The sequence below is a fragment of the Triticum dicoccoides genome, chromosome 6B (genome assembly GCF_002162155.2).
Source record: "Triticum dicoccoides isolate Atlit2015 ecotype Zavitan chromosome 6B, WEW_v2.0, whole genome shotgun sequence".
Lineage (NCBI taxonomy): Eukaryota > Viridiplantae > Streptophyta > Magnoliopsida > Poales > Poaceae > Triticum > Triticum dicoccoides.
In genome coordinates, this window is record NC_041391.1 from 630,334,781 (window position 1) to 630,350,695 (window position 15,915).

Here is a 15,915-nt window from a genome sequence, read left to right on the forward strand (position 1 = left end):
GCCTCCCCGCCGGCGACCTTGCTGCCCTTCTCCCGCACCGCTGCCGCCCCCACCCTCGCGCGCCGACGAACGGACCAATCCCAAATCCTCGAATCCTACACGCCGCCCGTCCCTCCGACCCGGATCCCCCTCCATGCGGCCGCACGATGACGAGGACGACGGCGCCGATGCCGGCGACCGTGACGAGCGCCTCTTCGCGGGCGTGCGCTTCGCGCTCGTCGGCTTCGACCCCGCCTCCGAGTCCCAGGTGCGCCTGCCCGCCCGCCTCGACGCGGTTCCCGCAGCCACGCCCTCCTTTTCATTTCGGATTTTGCCGCGCAGCGCCTCATCTCACCGGCCCGGCGACCATAGGTAGGCAGTGCACGGCCAGGATGGCGGCGTACGATGCCACGACCACGTACGCGCACGGCACTCGTCGTCCTCGGCGTCCCCGGACTTGGCGCAGGAGGGGCTGGCCGGCATCCCACGTCGATGTCCTCCTCCCTCTTCTCTTGCGTGACCTGGAGGAGACCAGGGCGCCGCCCCATCACGGTCGTTCTCGTTCACCTCTGCTCCAGCATCGAGGCCATCAACCTCGGGAACCCGCTCCTCAACCGCACCGTCGACGACTTCCTCAAGATCGGCGCCGTACGCGCCCCTTCCTCCCTCCTCTTCCATCCAATGTCTGTATGTTGAAATGTGTCCGACTCTGATCCAATGTATGTGTGCAGGTCGGCGCCTACGGGGTGGTCATCGAGGACGCCTTCGACTGCATCCACAGGGGTAACAACCATGCGCATCCCGTCTCTCCTACTCTATCTAGTATACAAACGGTGTTGTTAGCCACAAGATCTGGATTTATTTCTACGGATGTTGGTTAAGTTTGCTTCAGGCTATTCTACTAGTTCCACTAGTAATGCACTGATAGGCAGATAATATATTCTAACCTAGAACTGACTAAATGTTCAGTACTTCAGGCTATTTCAATAGCATTGCCTAGTTTCGAGCAAACTCTCATAGAATAACAGTAGACAAGCAGTTGGGAAGTGGGTTTATTATCAAAATGTTGATTTAGATATGATTAGTAGATACCCATGTTCCAGCAAATTGTTTTGTTCAGTTTCATGTCCCAGCAAATTAAACCATGCATCAGATTTGGGAATGAAAACAGATAGTGGCCTGCAGGCTGTAATAACAAGATATTTGTTCACTACATAATCTAGGAGCATTGCTCAAAATAATTCAGGCTCCTTGTTTGTACTGCAGCACTACTAGACTATTAAATTTATGTAAGCCACTATGTGACCAGTATGTGATCAAATTCTAGCGCTCTGCTTACTGTATATGAGCAGACTCTATTTACTAGTTATTCTAATGAGGCCTATGAAGTTACTGTATATGACTCAGATCTGACGTTTTTGTTGTCTGTCTGGTTTCTCAGGATGTGGGTGGTGCAGTGGCCGCAAGAACATGCTCGGCAGCGTCTAGGCCGGGTCAGGGAGGCTGACAGCGGTGGCTACTTCCTTACAAGGACTATAAGCTCGCCCATGACTACACGACCCTCTAGGTCCTGTCTGCATGCCCGCTCCCTCCTCCCTTCCTCCTGCAGGTACCTTTTTAGGCCGCAAGTGGACCTGACATGCTTATGAGTTCAGCATATGCGCTGTGTTATGTTCAGCTTCTTATGTGTCATGGAAATGTCCTTGTGCTGCATAGTAGGCCCTGAATTATTCATGTTGTTGGTGATGAGATGACATGCTTCTGAATTATTCATGTTGCTTCCTATGTAAGCTTGCTAATGAATATGATTGACTTAATGAAACTGGTGTCAATGCACTTGCGCACGGTTTTGCACCTGATGCTGGTTTTGCGCCGATGCTGGTTTTGCCTGGATGTGCAGCAGTCGTCTTGTTTGATTGCTAATTGCTGGGTGCTGGCTGGCGTACAATTTAATTTGTCTGCATGGTTGCTTAGTGTAGCAGCACTTGGCAATGTGTAGCAGTGAGTGCACTCGCTAGTTAGCTCACTTAGCATTAGTATGATATTGAAAGACTATTGTGCCACCTAATTTTATGCCTGTTCAATCAAATGCTCAATTTACTTGCTTTGATGTAATTCCTGGATTCCTGACTAGGGTTATTCTAGCCTATTTATTTATTGTGAGCGAGTTACTTTTTGTACCCTTTTTTAGATCATCCATTCCCTATATCTGAGGTCTGAGCCAGCTTGTGTCCAGGTCCATTCTTTTTGTGTCCCTTTCAAAGTGTTCATATGGTGGTGTGTCATCAAGTTCCAGTGTGCTGCAGTTAGCCGTTGATATGCATGGTGGTGCCTGCTTATGTCTGTTCATATGTAGAATCTCTGGCTGATGTTTGTTTTGATTGTTGTGCGTTCATTACCAATTCCTGAGGATGATTTGTGTTCCTCATGGTGATTCGTCTCGGACGCTACAAGCTATTCTTTGTTGTGTGGTATATCCTGATTGGTGGCATTCTATGTGCCAACTTATCCTGGAAACGACACATACATTCATATGCAGTCCTCTGTTATTTTTCTTTTCTCTGTGTTGAAGGATCTAAATGTGCGGACCAAATGATCTCATAGTTTGAATGCACCATAGTTTTGCATAACCTTGGTACATTTACATGCACACGCATACACATTTGACTGCTGAGTGTTTGAATTATTGGAATGTGGGGGTTGGTCTGTTTATTCCCATGTTCTTAAGTTTTGTGTATTTAGACTGTAACTCTTAAGATATCATTGTAGCTGTAAGTAGACTGCAAGTTACTAGCAGATTGTAATGGCAGTCTAATTATCACTTTAATTTTCTCCCAAATGACTGTAAGTGGACTGTACGTTGTGACACCACTGATGCCAGACCTACAAATAGTAGTTTGATGGATCTGTAGGTTTTTTTGGGTTGTGGTATTACGATAGTTGTAGCTCACATGTTTGAAACCAGGTCCAGTTCCAACCCGATTAGGATCGGCCTTTTAGCAGCATGGATTTACCAAGTTGGGATGTTGGGATAGTTGGATTCCTGTTGTCTCTTGTAGCACCAAATGCTAGTATGTGTTTTACTAAAGTCATCAGATAGTTAACTCACTGTGAGATGTCCACACTTGTTTTGTTAACAAACAAGAACTGTTAAGTCATCTATTCCTGGCTGTTGCTTTTGTTCAGTATATATGTGTGCTTTCTGTTCTTTTGTTCTATTCACTGTGTGAGTACAGTTTCTTATTGGCACCAAGGTGTTTGAGATGGTCTTCCTGTTGGTGCATGAGGAAGAGGAAGTGAAGTCATTGATTTGTCCACCGAGGAAGAGGAAGCGTGAAGTCTTTGTTTGTCCAGAGGGTAAGTCCTCGGTCTGTCCCACTCTTCCTGTGCTATGTGATTGTGACCTCCATGTGTTATCTACTTATCTGGACACTTTGGTTCATATACTATTCTTGTGATTTTCCAATGCTATATCAAAAAATGAATCTGTAACCTTTAATGAATTCAATGTATGATCGTGATGAGAATGAATGAATGAATGATATCATACCAACTTGTTTTTGCCCTTGATCAGTATCATTTGTGGTAGCTCCTAAGCAACATGATCTTTTTCTTGCTCCAAGATCCCAAGTGTGGTGTTGTACTTTTGTTGTGCTTGATTGATGTCCTGCTAGCTGCTACTGTTAATTGTTACTGCCATGATGTTAACACTGCTTAGAATATGTTCTGCGCCTTAATTCTAGTAGTATTTGTTGTCAAAAGCATGATTGTATTGTGAGCCATCAATTTCTTGGAGTCTTCTTAGAGCTTGCTGGCATTAGGATCGACCCCTAGCTACTTGTGTATCTGTTTATTATTTTGTTCAATATTCTTTTCCTAGTTGTTGTATGTTTGAGGATATTGCTTTCATTCTGAATTCACAGCCATGATAATGATTGTTTCCTGTCTTTTACAGGAGCTCCAGGCTCAAGAAGTTGGAAAAAGGGAACACTTCATCTTTGTAGCTAATTATATGTTCCTGGATGATGTGAATGGCTGTTATAGTATTTCATAGCAGCACTTTTGTAGTTGTTCTAAATTCCTGGATGATGTGAACTATGGCATGATTCTAATATATATAATATACTCATTTTGGTCGCCATTTATGAAAATTTGTGTGATTGGGGCTCTCTGGACCAAAATACTGGTTACTTTATTGTTGATACTTTATTGTTGATATGTCGGAAATGAAACATATACTATTTGGGCCCTAAAAAGGCCACAAATCAAACAATTCAGGAAAATGAACAAAATTACTAAAAGAATCAATTGTGAAAAGGTGATGGCCAAGTAAATAAAAAGGCTTAGGCCCAAAAACGAAAAAGATCACAAAAAGGCCATGATCCATGAAATAAAAAGGCCAAATTGTTGAGCCAGGCCCATGTAGCTAGAGAAAATTAATAGAGAAAATATATAGTAAAAAGGCCGAATTGTTGGGCTAGGTCCATGTAGAAAACCGAATTGGACCGGGCTGAATCTTGTGCCACATCAGCTTGCCACGCTGGATGCCTACGTGGCCTGGGGAGGTTGCAAGTGACAAAAACGCCACAGTGGAAATATTTTGGTCATAAACGTCTACAACCATTCCAGAAGAAAGGTCGCTATAGTCAGTTTACGACTGCTAGCTTTTGACCTTCTGTTTTTTGTCACAAAAAGGTCGCAAATGAAAAACCATGACCTTTCAGTGACCAATAGTGGTGGTCACAAGTTGACATATTTCTTGTAGTGCATGTGAGTGTTGAGCTTATTGCAAGCATGTCTTGAAGAAGAAGATTGTGTGATCATTCATGTCTACCTTCAAGACATCATCGAAATGAAGAGAGTTGGAAAGATTCAACACACAAAGCGCACAAGATGTACCGAGGGATCAAGTGATCCCATGGTATGGTAAGCATTGTCCATTCGATTTTGTGGCTAACCCATGGTCTTCGTGAGAGTTCTTTGTGGGGTTAGGTTGCGGTGTGCACGTTCAAGTGATGCATCACGAAGAGATCAAGTGCTTGAAGCTTGCCGTCCATTGTGGTGACAATGGACTTGTGAAGATGAGCGGAAGAGTGGCTCACCCATAGTGGAGTATGGGGGAGCAATCATCTAGTCTTCATCGAGCCAACGCAATCAAGAAAGGTGGTCCATCTTGAGGAGGAGTAGATCGTCATCATCTAGCTCAAGTGGAGTTTGTGCAAGGCAAAGGTTTGCCCTTGATAGGTTTTCTATTTTACTGGTCTCATGGTAGTTATGGGAGACCAGGTTATAGGATTGATTGTCGTTCTATCAAGGGGGGCTCTCGATGAGTTGCTTGATCGTATCGTTCGTAGAGAGCTCAAACCATTGCATCCTTGCATCATCTTTATTGGTTCTTGTTTGGTTCTTCTCCTTGTGAGATTTGGAGATTATGGTCATTTTTATGACAAGCTCGAGTTCATCGAAAACGGAGTTCACATGCTTCTTCTATGATGTTTTCGATGTTGGAGGGTATGCCGGTTCTTCTCTGTTGGAGGTTTCACTCCTTTGTTTGTTAAGCTACCTCCCCTGCCTCTTCTTACTATAACCAACAAGCTGTTTTGATGCTACCCGTCTTCCTCTATCCAACAAGCTTGAGTTTGCTCAATTCGGAGCTCATTTACAGAAGTTATGGCAGTTCTTGTTTTATGTTTCCCTCTATTGTATTCTCTGCAAAATGAAGGAATCCTAGTGTTGCTGATCTGGGGCATGCGGTAGTACTGCTCTCCGGAGCGGTAGTACCGCAGGCCCTTGCGGTAGTACCGCAGTCCCCTGCGGTAGTACTGCAGGTGCTCACGGTAGTACCGCTATGTGGGAGCGGTAGTACCGTGACCTCACGCCAGGCGCAGCTGCTCGAGCGGTAGTAGGGGCGGATGTAATTTTGTACATCCGCGCCCTACGCGGTAGTACCGCATCGCGGGCGCGGTAGTACCGTGGGCTCTGGCCAGGCTTAGCAGCATGAGCGGAAGTAGGGGCGGATGTAATTTTTTACATCTGCGCCCTACGTGGTAGTACCGCTCTTCGTGTGCGGTAGTACCGTGCTGGATTTTTGCGCAGGTCCTCCCTCAGCGGAAGTAGGTACGAAAGTAATTTTTTACTTCTATGCTTTCTCTGCGCCTAGTGTTGCCTGCCTTACGGTAGTACCGTAGGGGCGCGTGGTAGTACCACTCCGGCGGTTCTACCGCTCGTTGCCCTGTGCAACAGGCCTTCATCTGGCCAGTGTTGCACATGCGGTAGTACCGCAACCTGCAGCGGTAGTACCGCAGCCAACCGCGGTAGTACCGCAGCTCCGTGCGGTAGTACCGCGTCGTGCGGGCTGAGTGAGGGGATAACGGTTGGATTTCTCCCCTCCTATAAAAGGGGGTCGTCTTCCCCATTGAACCTTATCCTTTGAGCTCGTGTTCTTCCCCCATTGTTGACCTTCTTCGAGCTTGCTAACTCTCAATCCCTCCAATGATTCTTGCTAGTTCTCGAGGGAAAAGAGAGAGGAGATCTAGATCGACGTTTCTACCAATCACTTTCTCCTCTAAGTGAGGGGAACCCCTTGGATCTAGATCTTGGAGTTCTTCGTGTTCTTCTTTCGTTCTTCCTCTCATTTTCCTCCCTAGCATTAGTTGCTTTGGTGGGATTTGGGAGAGAAGGACTTGGGCACTCCGTGTGCCCTTGCCATTGCATTTGGTCCATCGGTTTGAGTTCTCCATAGTGATACGTGGAAGTGAAGTTTGAGAAGCTTATTACTCTTGGGTGTTTGGGCACCCTAGAGCTTGTTCCTCTTGGGTGCCTTGGCACCCTAGACGGTTGGTGGTGTTCGGAGCTCAATCATTGTGGTGTAAAGCTCCGGGCAAGCGTCGGGGTCTCCAATTAGGTTGTGGAGATCGCCCCGAGCAATTTGACCGGTTCCGATGACCGCCCCCAATGGTTGCCAAAGTGTACGTGTTCAGTGACCACCCCAAGGGTTGCCATTTGTATGGGTTCGGTGACCGCCCTCAAGGGTCCCTTAGTGGAATCACGGCATCTTGCATTGTGCGAGGGCGTAAGGAGATTACGGTGGCCCTAGTGGCTTCTCGGGGAGCATTGTGCCTCCACACCGCTCCAAACGGAGATTAGCATCCGCAAGGGTTTGAACTTCGGGATACATCGTCATCTCCGCATGCCTCGGTTATCTCTTACCCGAGCCCTTTACTTATGCACTTTACTTTGTGATAGCCATATTGTTTCTTGTCATATATCTTGCTATCACTTAGTTGTTTATCTTGCTTAGCATAAGTTGTTGGTGCACATAGGTGAGCCTAGTTGTTGTAGGTTTTGTGCTTGACAAATTAACCGTTAGGTTTATTCCGCATTTGTTCAAGCCTCTACCGTAATTATTTTAAAATGCCTATTCACCCCCCTCCCTAGGCGACATCCATGATCTTTCAATTGGTATCAGAGCCTCGTCTCTTTTTGTTGGGCTTAACCGCCTAGAGAGTAAAGATGTCAACTAGGGGATTAGGATTCTCTGACACTCTTAGTTTCGATGGCACAAATTTTGATGTTTGGGTATTTCGTATGCTTAATCTCTTCAGGGTCATGGACCCAAATTTAGAGAGAATTGTAGATATGGGTTTTTCTCCTCCAAAGGATCCCCAAAGATTATCTTTAGAGGATGAGAAAAACTCTTATCTCAATGCTCAAGCTTCTAATGTGCTTTTCGATGCTTTGAGCAATGTAGTTATATTTCAACTCATGCCGTTCCGGGATGCTCATGAGTTGTGGACGAAGCTTCAAGATAAATATGGTGTGTCCAAGATTTGTGGGGATGATTGTTCTCCCTTCACCTCTGGTTGTATAGTCTTCTCAACTTCTTCTACTTCACCTACATGTGGTTTGCCACAAGGTAATGATATGGTGAGTAGTGTTGGTCATTGCAATGATGATAGTATGCTTATTGTGGATGATCTTTCATCACTATATTATTGCAATGCTCCTTCTTTGGGCTTTAACACTTCGATCACTCCAAATGTTTCACATGCTTGTGTTGATTGTCCTTGCATATCATGTAGAAATTGCTTGACTAAATCTCATGATGATATGCTTGCTATGTCTTGTTGCCATGCTAAAAATGCATCTATTTCCTCGAATTGTTGTGCTAACAATGTAGAGGAAACCGAACACTCCATGGAACAAGATGTGGTGTTTAATGGTGCCTCAAGGGATCCTACATCATCATCTATTGCTTTTTGCCTTATGGCTAAGGCGTCAAAGGTATCTCCTTCTTTGTACCCCAATATGTCTCTTGATGATGACGTTGATGCTAATGATGATGAGGATAATGATGAAGAGAATGATAATGTTGCCTCCTTAAAACTTAAGGGGGAAATGATTTTTAAAGCTCTTCATAAAAATAAAATTGCTCGTTCCAACTTCATGAAATAATGTCCATTGCCATTGATGGCAAGAAATACATTGAGGAGTTGGAATCTCATCTAGAGGAGCATGAGGTCACCATTGAGAAAATGGAAGCTCATGAGCATGATTACGCAAATGAGATCGCGGAGCTATCTCAAGCTCTTGAACATGAATAAACCACCTCCGAATCTCTTGAGGAGACTTTTGCTCTAGAATTATCTAGAGTGAAGGAATCTAATGATAGAGCTCTTGAGGTGGCCAATGTTTTTGAAACTAAAAATGCTAAGCTTAAAGTTGCTCATGTTAGACTCCTTGAGGATTTTGAGCACCTCGAAAATGGCTCAAGGGTCATCAAGGGTGAGCTCATCAAACTCACCGAGTCTCATGCTCAACTTGAAGCTTCTTATTTAAAAGAGCTTGCCAAGTTGCCTTCTCCTCTTGTTGTTAATGATGATGCTTGTGCTACTAACTCTATTTCTTGTGAAGCATCCATTTTAAAGGAGAATGTTGAGCTAAGGGCTCAACTTGAGTTTCTATCTAGCAAGTATGGGAAATTGGAAGAAAGTCATGAAAAGCTTTCTACCTCTCATGATGATCTTCTTGTATCCCATAATGTGCTAAAAATAGCTCATGAGGCTATGATTGCTAAGGTAACATATAGTGAGCCTCATGTGGACATTAGCACCACTTTTAGTCAAAATGCTATATTGCCTTGTGCTAGTCCTCGTAATTCGTCTATGCATAACATTGGTACATCTTGTGATGAATTGCTTTCCTTGCCTTGTTGCTCTAATGATGAAGCTTATACTTCCTCTAGTACTTGTGTTGTGACTAACCATGTAGAGGAAATCAAAGAGCTCAAGGCCCAAGTCACTTCTTTGAAGAAAGACTTAGAAAAGAGTCATGAAGGGAAATCCACACTCAACAATATCTTGAGTGTGCAAAAATCCCCCAATGAAAAAGGTGGACTTGGATTCAACTCCAATAAGAATAAGAAGTCCAAGATGAACAAAAAGAAGGGCCAAGAACAAGTCAAGAATTCGGCCAAGATTGTTTGCTTCAAGTGCAAAGTAGAAGGGCATCATGTTAGATCTTGCCCATTGAAGAAGAAGCCCATTAGTGACAAGCAACAAGGGAAGTGGCCACAAGTTCACTTTCATGCTCAACGTCAAGTTGAAGAAAGGCCTCTTCCCAAGAAAACTCGAGCTAATGCTTCTCAAGTTGAGAAATCAAGTGAGAAGAAAGTGAAGAGTAGACGTTGCTACCTATGTCGTGAGAAAGGTCACCTCGCCTCTTCATGCACAAGTGGTATCGTATCCAACCTAATTATTATTGACGATGTCTATTCTCTTGGGAGGGATAATGTTGGCAATGTGTTTGCAAAGTTTGTTGGTACTCAAAGTGGTGTCAAGAAAAGAACCATTTGGGTGGCCAAGCCTATTGTGACTAACCTCTTAGGACCCAACTTGGTTGGGGACCAACAAGCTAAAACTTGATCAATAGGTGTTGATGGAGGTCATTGGAGACTTGGCTACATTATGAAGAATTAAGGGGTCTTCATCATTCATATTGTCTCAAGCCAAGTCATTCGGATTATCAAGTTTCTATCTTATATCCAATGTTCCCCCTTGCGGTAACTTGTGCTTAAATTGTTTACATTGAAATTTACTTGCCCCTAAGCGTGTTGTGGTTTTGTACCTTGCATGTGCGTGTATATGTTATGCTTCCAATTTTCTTATCTTGAGAAATCAAGTATGCGCATGTTGGTTCGCACATCATGTACGTGTGTGTAGCGTGTTGAGCCTTTGTTCATCTTGTTTATACCTTAGTTGGATCTTGTGAGAGATTAATGGAACATCCCATTTTGGGGGAGTGATGTGCTTTGTGCACCTCACAATCCTAAAAATGTGTGTACACGAGGAATACCATCTAGTATTGATATTACAAGATTATCTAGTCTCTATGTGGTATGTCTTCTCATGAGAAATTCAAATTCTATTTGGTCCATTAATTATCTTTTGTTGGTTCTCTTTTGCATCTTGTTAAGTTTTTCATTGGTATCACATTATGGGGGAGTAATATGCTATGTGTATATTACAAGCCTAGAAAATGTGTACATTTGAGATATTGTCACTTAGAATTGTTTTTGTAAATTATATTGTTCCTAGGTGGCATGTTAGCTCTCCAAGTTGCATTTTTCTTGTGTTTGGTGTGAAGATGATGTCGGATATCCTTGCTATCTACCACCGGGAATTATTTCCAAATACTTCTTCTCTTTTGACAACTGGTACTCTCTTATGTGTGGTAGAAATTATTGATCATCTTCACGTTGGCGTTTTCTTTTTATTTGTCTTTTCTCTTGCCAAGGTTTGTGTCAACTCCTGTTGTCTTCCATACCACTTGTGGATCTTGTTAATTTCTTGTTCTTGTATAGTGTTTTCTAGATATAGTGAAAGTGGTGATCCCACCTTGTGCATTTGTATTCAAAAGCAAATTCTCTATAGTGCACAACTCGTGGGGAGCTATCCTATTTTCTTTAGAACACTCTTCTTGTGATCCTTATCAAGTGTGTGTTGGTGGAAGGCAAGCCGTTTTCTTTTGGTACCTTGTGCCATCATGAAACTTTGTTGAGAGCTTGGTTTGTTTGGAACCATCCTCTCTTTGGGAGTTTGACATCTTTAATTTAGTGTGTATCAATGGATATCTCATTCCTTGATGTATCTTTAATGATGTCTTCCAAGTGATGATTTCTCCATTTGGTATCCTTTTCACTTGGCATTTCTTTGTCTGTTGGTTTCGGGTTTTGAAAGTCTTGAGCATGCATGTTTACTTCATGTATTTTATTTGGCTTGCTTTCTTTCTTTAACTCAATATATAGGGGAAACTCCACCTAGTCTCAATTTGGATGAGATGTGCATGAAATTCATTTTCTTATCTATATGCACATATTTATGTGGAGTTTGTCCTATGTATTGGTGTTTCTAACTATTTGGTCGATGAGTTTGGGTACCGTTTAGTTTGTGTTGTTCTTCTAGGAACATTTGGAGGTGCATTGGATGCTCGACTCACTCACAAGGAAGGTGTTGTCACCATGTGCATATTGGAGTCAAGCTAGGATGATCAATGAACTACTATATACCTTCAATTGGTATCTACTACATCCTTCCGATGATATCTCGGTAACAAGTATCTATTCATGCTTTCCCTTCTTGCATTCAACCTTGTGTAGGTTGTATCTTTGCATGATATTCATTTCATATCTTGTGATACTTGTTTCCTTTCTCAAAGCATCCCAACGATGATCTCATGTTGCTAGTTGTGATGCCTTTGATGGATGTGTGTTTGGACTTCATTTATATACAATAAGACCATATCTAGCCAAGTGTTATGCTTTCAAGAAAATATCTTATTGGTATATTTCTGACTTCCTTGTAGATATCTTGTTCCTTCGTGTTGTAACTATTTCGGGTGTACATCCTTCTTTGTAGATATATATATATATCATCATGATTTCGTCTACATAGAACCTTATACACTTGAGAGAAATTACATCTCTAGTGGATATCCTTTCTTTCACGTCCACCTTGTCTTTCTTATGTTATTTCTTTGGTGGCTCCGTGAAAGCTTTTTCCTTGAGTGTGTGTCCTCTATCGTTGCATCTTGTTGCACTCTTGTGTGGTGAAGATTATTTTCCTCTTGCTTATCTTTACGAGGCTTTTGCCATCTTAATTGGTATCCCTCGTCTTGATGAGCCTCTCATCGTCTATCTTCACCATGGGTTGTCACAAGCATAGGTTCTCTTTTGCTTATTAGTAAGCTTGTGAACCAATTTGCTTGTTGTGTGTGGGAATGATAGGCCTTGCACCGTGTGCCTCATTCTTTCAAGACTATATTGATGCTTAATGCTCATCCTAATTTTATTCTTCTCAAGTGCTTAACCATGACTCACACACATGATTTTGGTTGAGCCTATTCTTAAGTTGCCTCTTTTACATGTTGCTCAACCATGTGCTTGTTGCAAGCGCTAGGCTTTGTTTCCTATATGCTCGCTTGCACTGCATGTGTGTTTCTATTGATTTTGGGGGAGCTATAATCCTATTTTGTGCACTTTGTATTCAAATACAAAAATTCTTATGTGTGCACAAATCATGGGGAGCTTCTCTAGTTTCTTTAGAACACTCCTTTGCGCTTATCATAATATCCTTATTCTTGTGGCATGTAGGATCATTGGTCTAGTTGGTTCAATTGATATCCGTTGATTGCTTGCTTCAATTGGTATCTTCTGATTGCTCGTGTCTCTCTTTGTTATGTCTTTGTGGCATATCTTTTTGTTGCAATCTTTGGGCCTCAATATAGTTTGTCTTCCTCCAAGTATTGGCAGTTGGATATGTGTATTGCATTCCACTCTCTTGTTGAGAAATACACAATTTATGGAGGAACACTTTTTATTTTGGCCTTCTAAGCTTTTCACCCATTTTGGCAATCGATGCCAATGGGGGAGGAGTTTCAGAGAGTTTTGTGGAGAAGTCTTATGAGTTTTCTCCTTGCTTTGGTTTTGGTTCCTAAGCATTTGCATCTCATTCTCATGCATCATTGGTTCTTGCATTGCATGGTGATGCATAATTCCTTGTATAAACTCTCTTGAAAGTGATTGTCATCAATTACCAAAAATGGGGGAGATTGAAAGAACATGCGGTGCCCCCATGTTTGGTTTTGGCAATTGATGACAATCTCTATGGACTAATGGTTGCCTTGAGTTATATTTGAAGGGTTTGTCCATAGGCTTTTCTTGGATCCCATTTGTTGGTTTCAAGGAGAGTTTGTGATGTCCATGGTGCTATTAAGGAATTCTCCAAAGATCGGTCATGTGAGTGTTGAGCTTATTGCAAGCATGTCTTGAAGAAGAAGATTGTGTGATCATTCATGTCTACCTTCAAGACATCATCAAAATGAAGAGAGTTGGAAAGCTTCAACACACAAAGAGCACAAGATGTACCGAGGGATCAAGTGATCCCATGGTATGGTAAGCATTGTCCATTACGCTTTGTGTGCTAACCCATGGTCTTCGTGAGAGTTCTTTGTGGGGTTAGGTTGCGGTGTGCATGTTCAAGTGATGCATCACAAAGAGATCAAGTGCTTGAAGCTTGTCGTCCATTGTGGTGACAATGGACTTGTGAAGATGAGAGGAAGAGTGGCTCACCCATAGTGGAGTATGGGGGAGCAATCATCTAGTCTTCATCGAGCCAACGCAATCAAGAAAGGTGGTCCATCTTGAGGAGGAGTAGATCGTCATCATCTAGCTCAAGTGGAGTTTGTGCAAGGCAAAGGTTTGCCCTTGACAGGTTTTCTATTTTACCGGTCTCGTGGTAGTTATGGGAGACCGGGTTATAGGATCGATTGTCGTTCTATCAAGGGGGGCTCTCGATGAGTTGCTTGATCGTATCGTTCGTAGAGAGCTCAAACCATTGCATCCTTGCATCATCTTTATTGGTTCTTGTTTGGTTCTTCTCCTTGTGAGATTTGGAGCTTATGGTCATTTTTATGACAAGCTCGAGTTCACCGAAAACGGAGTTCACATGCTTCCTCTATGATGTTTTCGATGTTGGAGGGTATGCCGGTTCTTCTCTGTTGGAGGTTTCACTCCTTTGTTTGTTAAGCTACCTCCCCTGCATCTTCTTACTATAACCAACAAGCTGTTTTGATGCTACTCGTCTTCCTCTATCCAACAAGCTTGAGTTTGCTCAATTCAGAGCTCATTTGCAGAAGTTATGGCAGTTCTGGTTTTATTGTTTCCCTCTGTTGTCTTCTCTGCAAAATGAAGGACTCCTAGTGTTGCTGATCTGGGGCATGCGGTAGTACTGCTCTCCGGAGTTGTAGTACCGCAGGCCCTTGCGGTAGTACCGCAGTCCCCTGCGGTAGTACTGCAAGTGCTCACGGTAGTACCGCTCTGTGGGAGCGGTAGTACCGTGACCTCAGGCCAGGCGCAACTATTCGAGCGGTAGTAGGGGCGGATATAATTTTTTACATCCACGCCCTACACGGTAGTACCGTGCTGCAGGCACGGTAGTACCGTGGGATCTGGCCAGGCTTAGCAGCATGAGCGGAAGTAGGGGCGGATGTAATTTTTTACATCCGCGCCCTACGCGGTAGTACCACTCTTCGTGTGCGGTAGTATCGTGCCGGATTTTTGTGCAGGTCCTCCCTCAACTGAAGTAGGTACGGAAGTAATTTTTTACTTCTATGCTTTCTCTGCGCCTAGTGTTGCCTGCCTTACGGTAGTACCATAGGGGCGCACGGTAGTACCACTCCGGCGGTTCTACCGCTCGTTGCCCTGTGCAACAGGCCTTCATCTAGCCAGTGTTGCACATGCGGTAGTACCGCAACCTGCAGTGGTAGTACCGCAGCCAACCGCGATAGTGCCGCAGCTCCGTGCGGTAGTACCGCAGCTCCGTGCGGTAGTACCGCATCGTGCGGGCTGAGTGAGGGGATAACGGTTGGATTTCTCCCCTCCTATAAAAGGGGGTCTTCTTCCCCATCGAACCTTATCCTTTGAGCTTGTGTTCTTCCCCCATTGTTGACCTTCTTCGAGCTTGCTAACTCTCAATCCCTCCAATGATTCTTGCTAGATCTTGAGGGAAAAGAGAGAGGAGATCTAGATCCACGTTTCCACCAATCACTTTCTCCTCTAAGTGAGGGGAACCCCTTGGATCTAGATCTTGGAGTTCTTCATGTTCTTCTTTCATTCTTCATCTCATTTTCCTCCCTAGCATTAGTTGCTTTGGTGGGATTTGGGAGAGAAGGACTTGGGCACTCCGTGTGCCCTTGCCATTGCATTTGGTGCATCGGTTTGAGTTCTCCACGGTGATACGTGGAAGTGAAGTTTGAGAAGCTTATTACTCTTGGGTGTTTGGGCACCCTAGAGCTTGTTCCTCTTGGGTGCCTTGGCGCCCTAGACGGTTGGTGGTGTTCGGAGCTCAATCATTGTGGTGTAAAGCTCCGGGCAAGCGTCGGGGTCTCCAATTAGGTTGTGGAGATCGCCCCGAGCAATTTGACGGGTTCCGGTGACTGCCCCCAAGGGTTGCCAAAGTGTACGGGTTCGGTGACCGCCCCCAAGGGTTGCCATTTGTACGGGTTCGGTGACCTCCCTCAAGGGTCCCTTAGTGGAATCACGGCATCTTGCATTGTGCGAGGGCGTGAGGAGATTACGGTGGCCCTAGTGGCTTCTTGGGGAGAATTGTGCCTCCACACCGCTCCAAACGGAGATTAGCATCCGCAAGGGTGTGAACTTCGGGATACATCGTCGTCTCCGGGTGCCTCAGTTATCTCTTACCCGAGCCCTTTACTTATGCACTTTACTTTGTGATAGCCATATTGTTTCTTGTCATATATCTTGCTATCACTTAGTTGTTTATCTTGCTTAGCATAAGTTGTTGGTGCACATAGGTGAGCCTAGTTGTTGTAGGTTTTGTGCTTGACAAATTAACCGTTAGGTTTATTCCGCATTTGTTC

The 15,915-nt window shown here is 44.0% G+C and overlaps 1 non-coding gene across 1 annotated transcript; it reads left to right on the forward strand.

The window, feature by feature from the left end:
• Positions 1–2,376: 2,376 nt before the first annotated feature.
• On the forward strand, positions 2,377–2,510 carry LOC119327132. The gene has a single exon (XR_005158411.1). It is a non-coding gene; the product is annotated as a small nucleolar RNA snoR80 (small nucleolar RNA).
• The last annotated feature ends 13,405 nt before the right edge of the window (positions 2,511–15,915 follow it).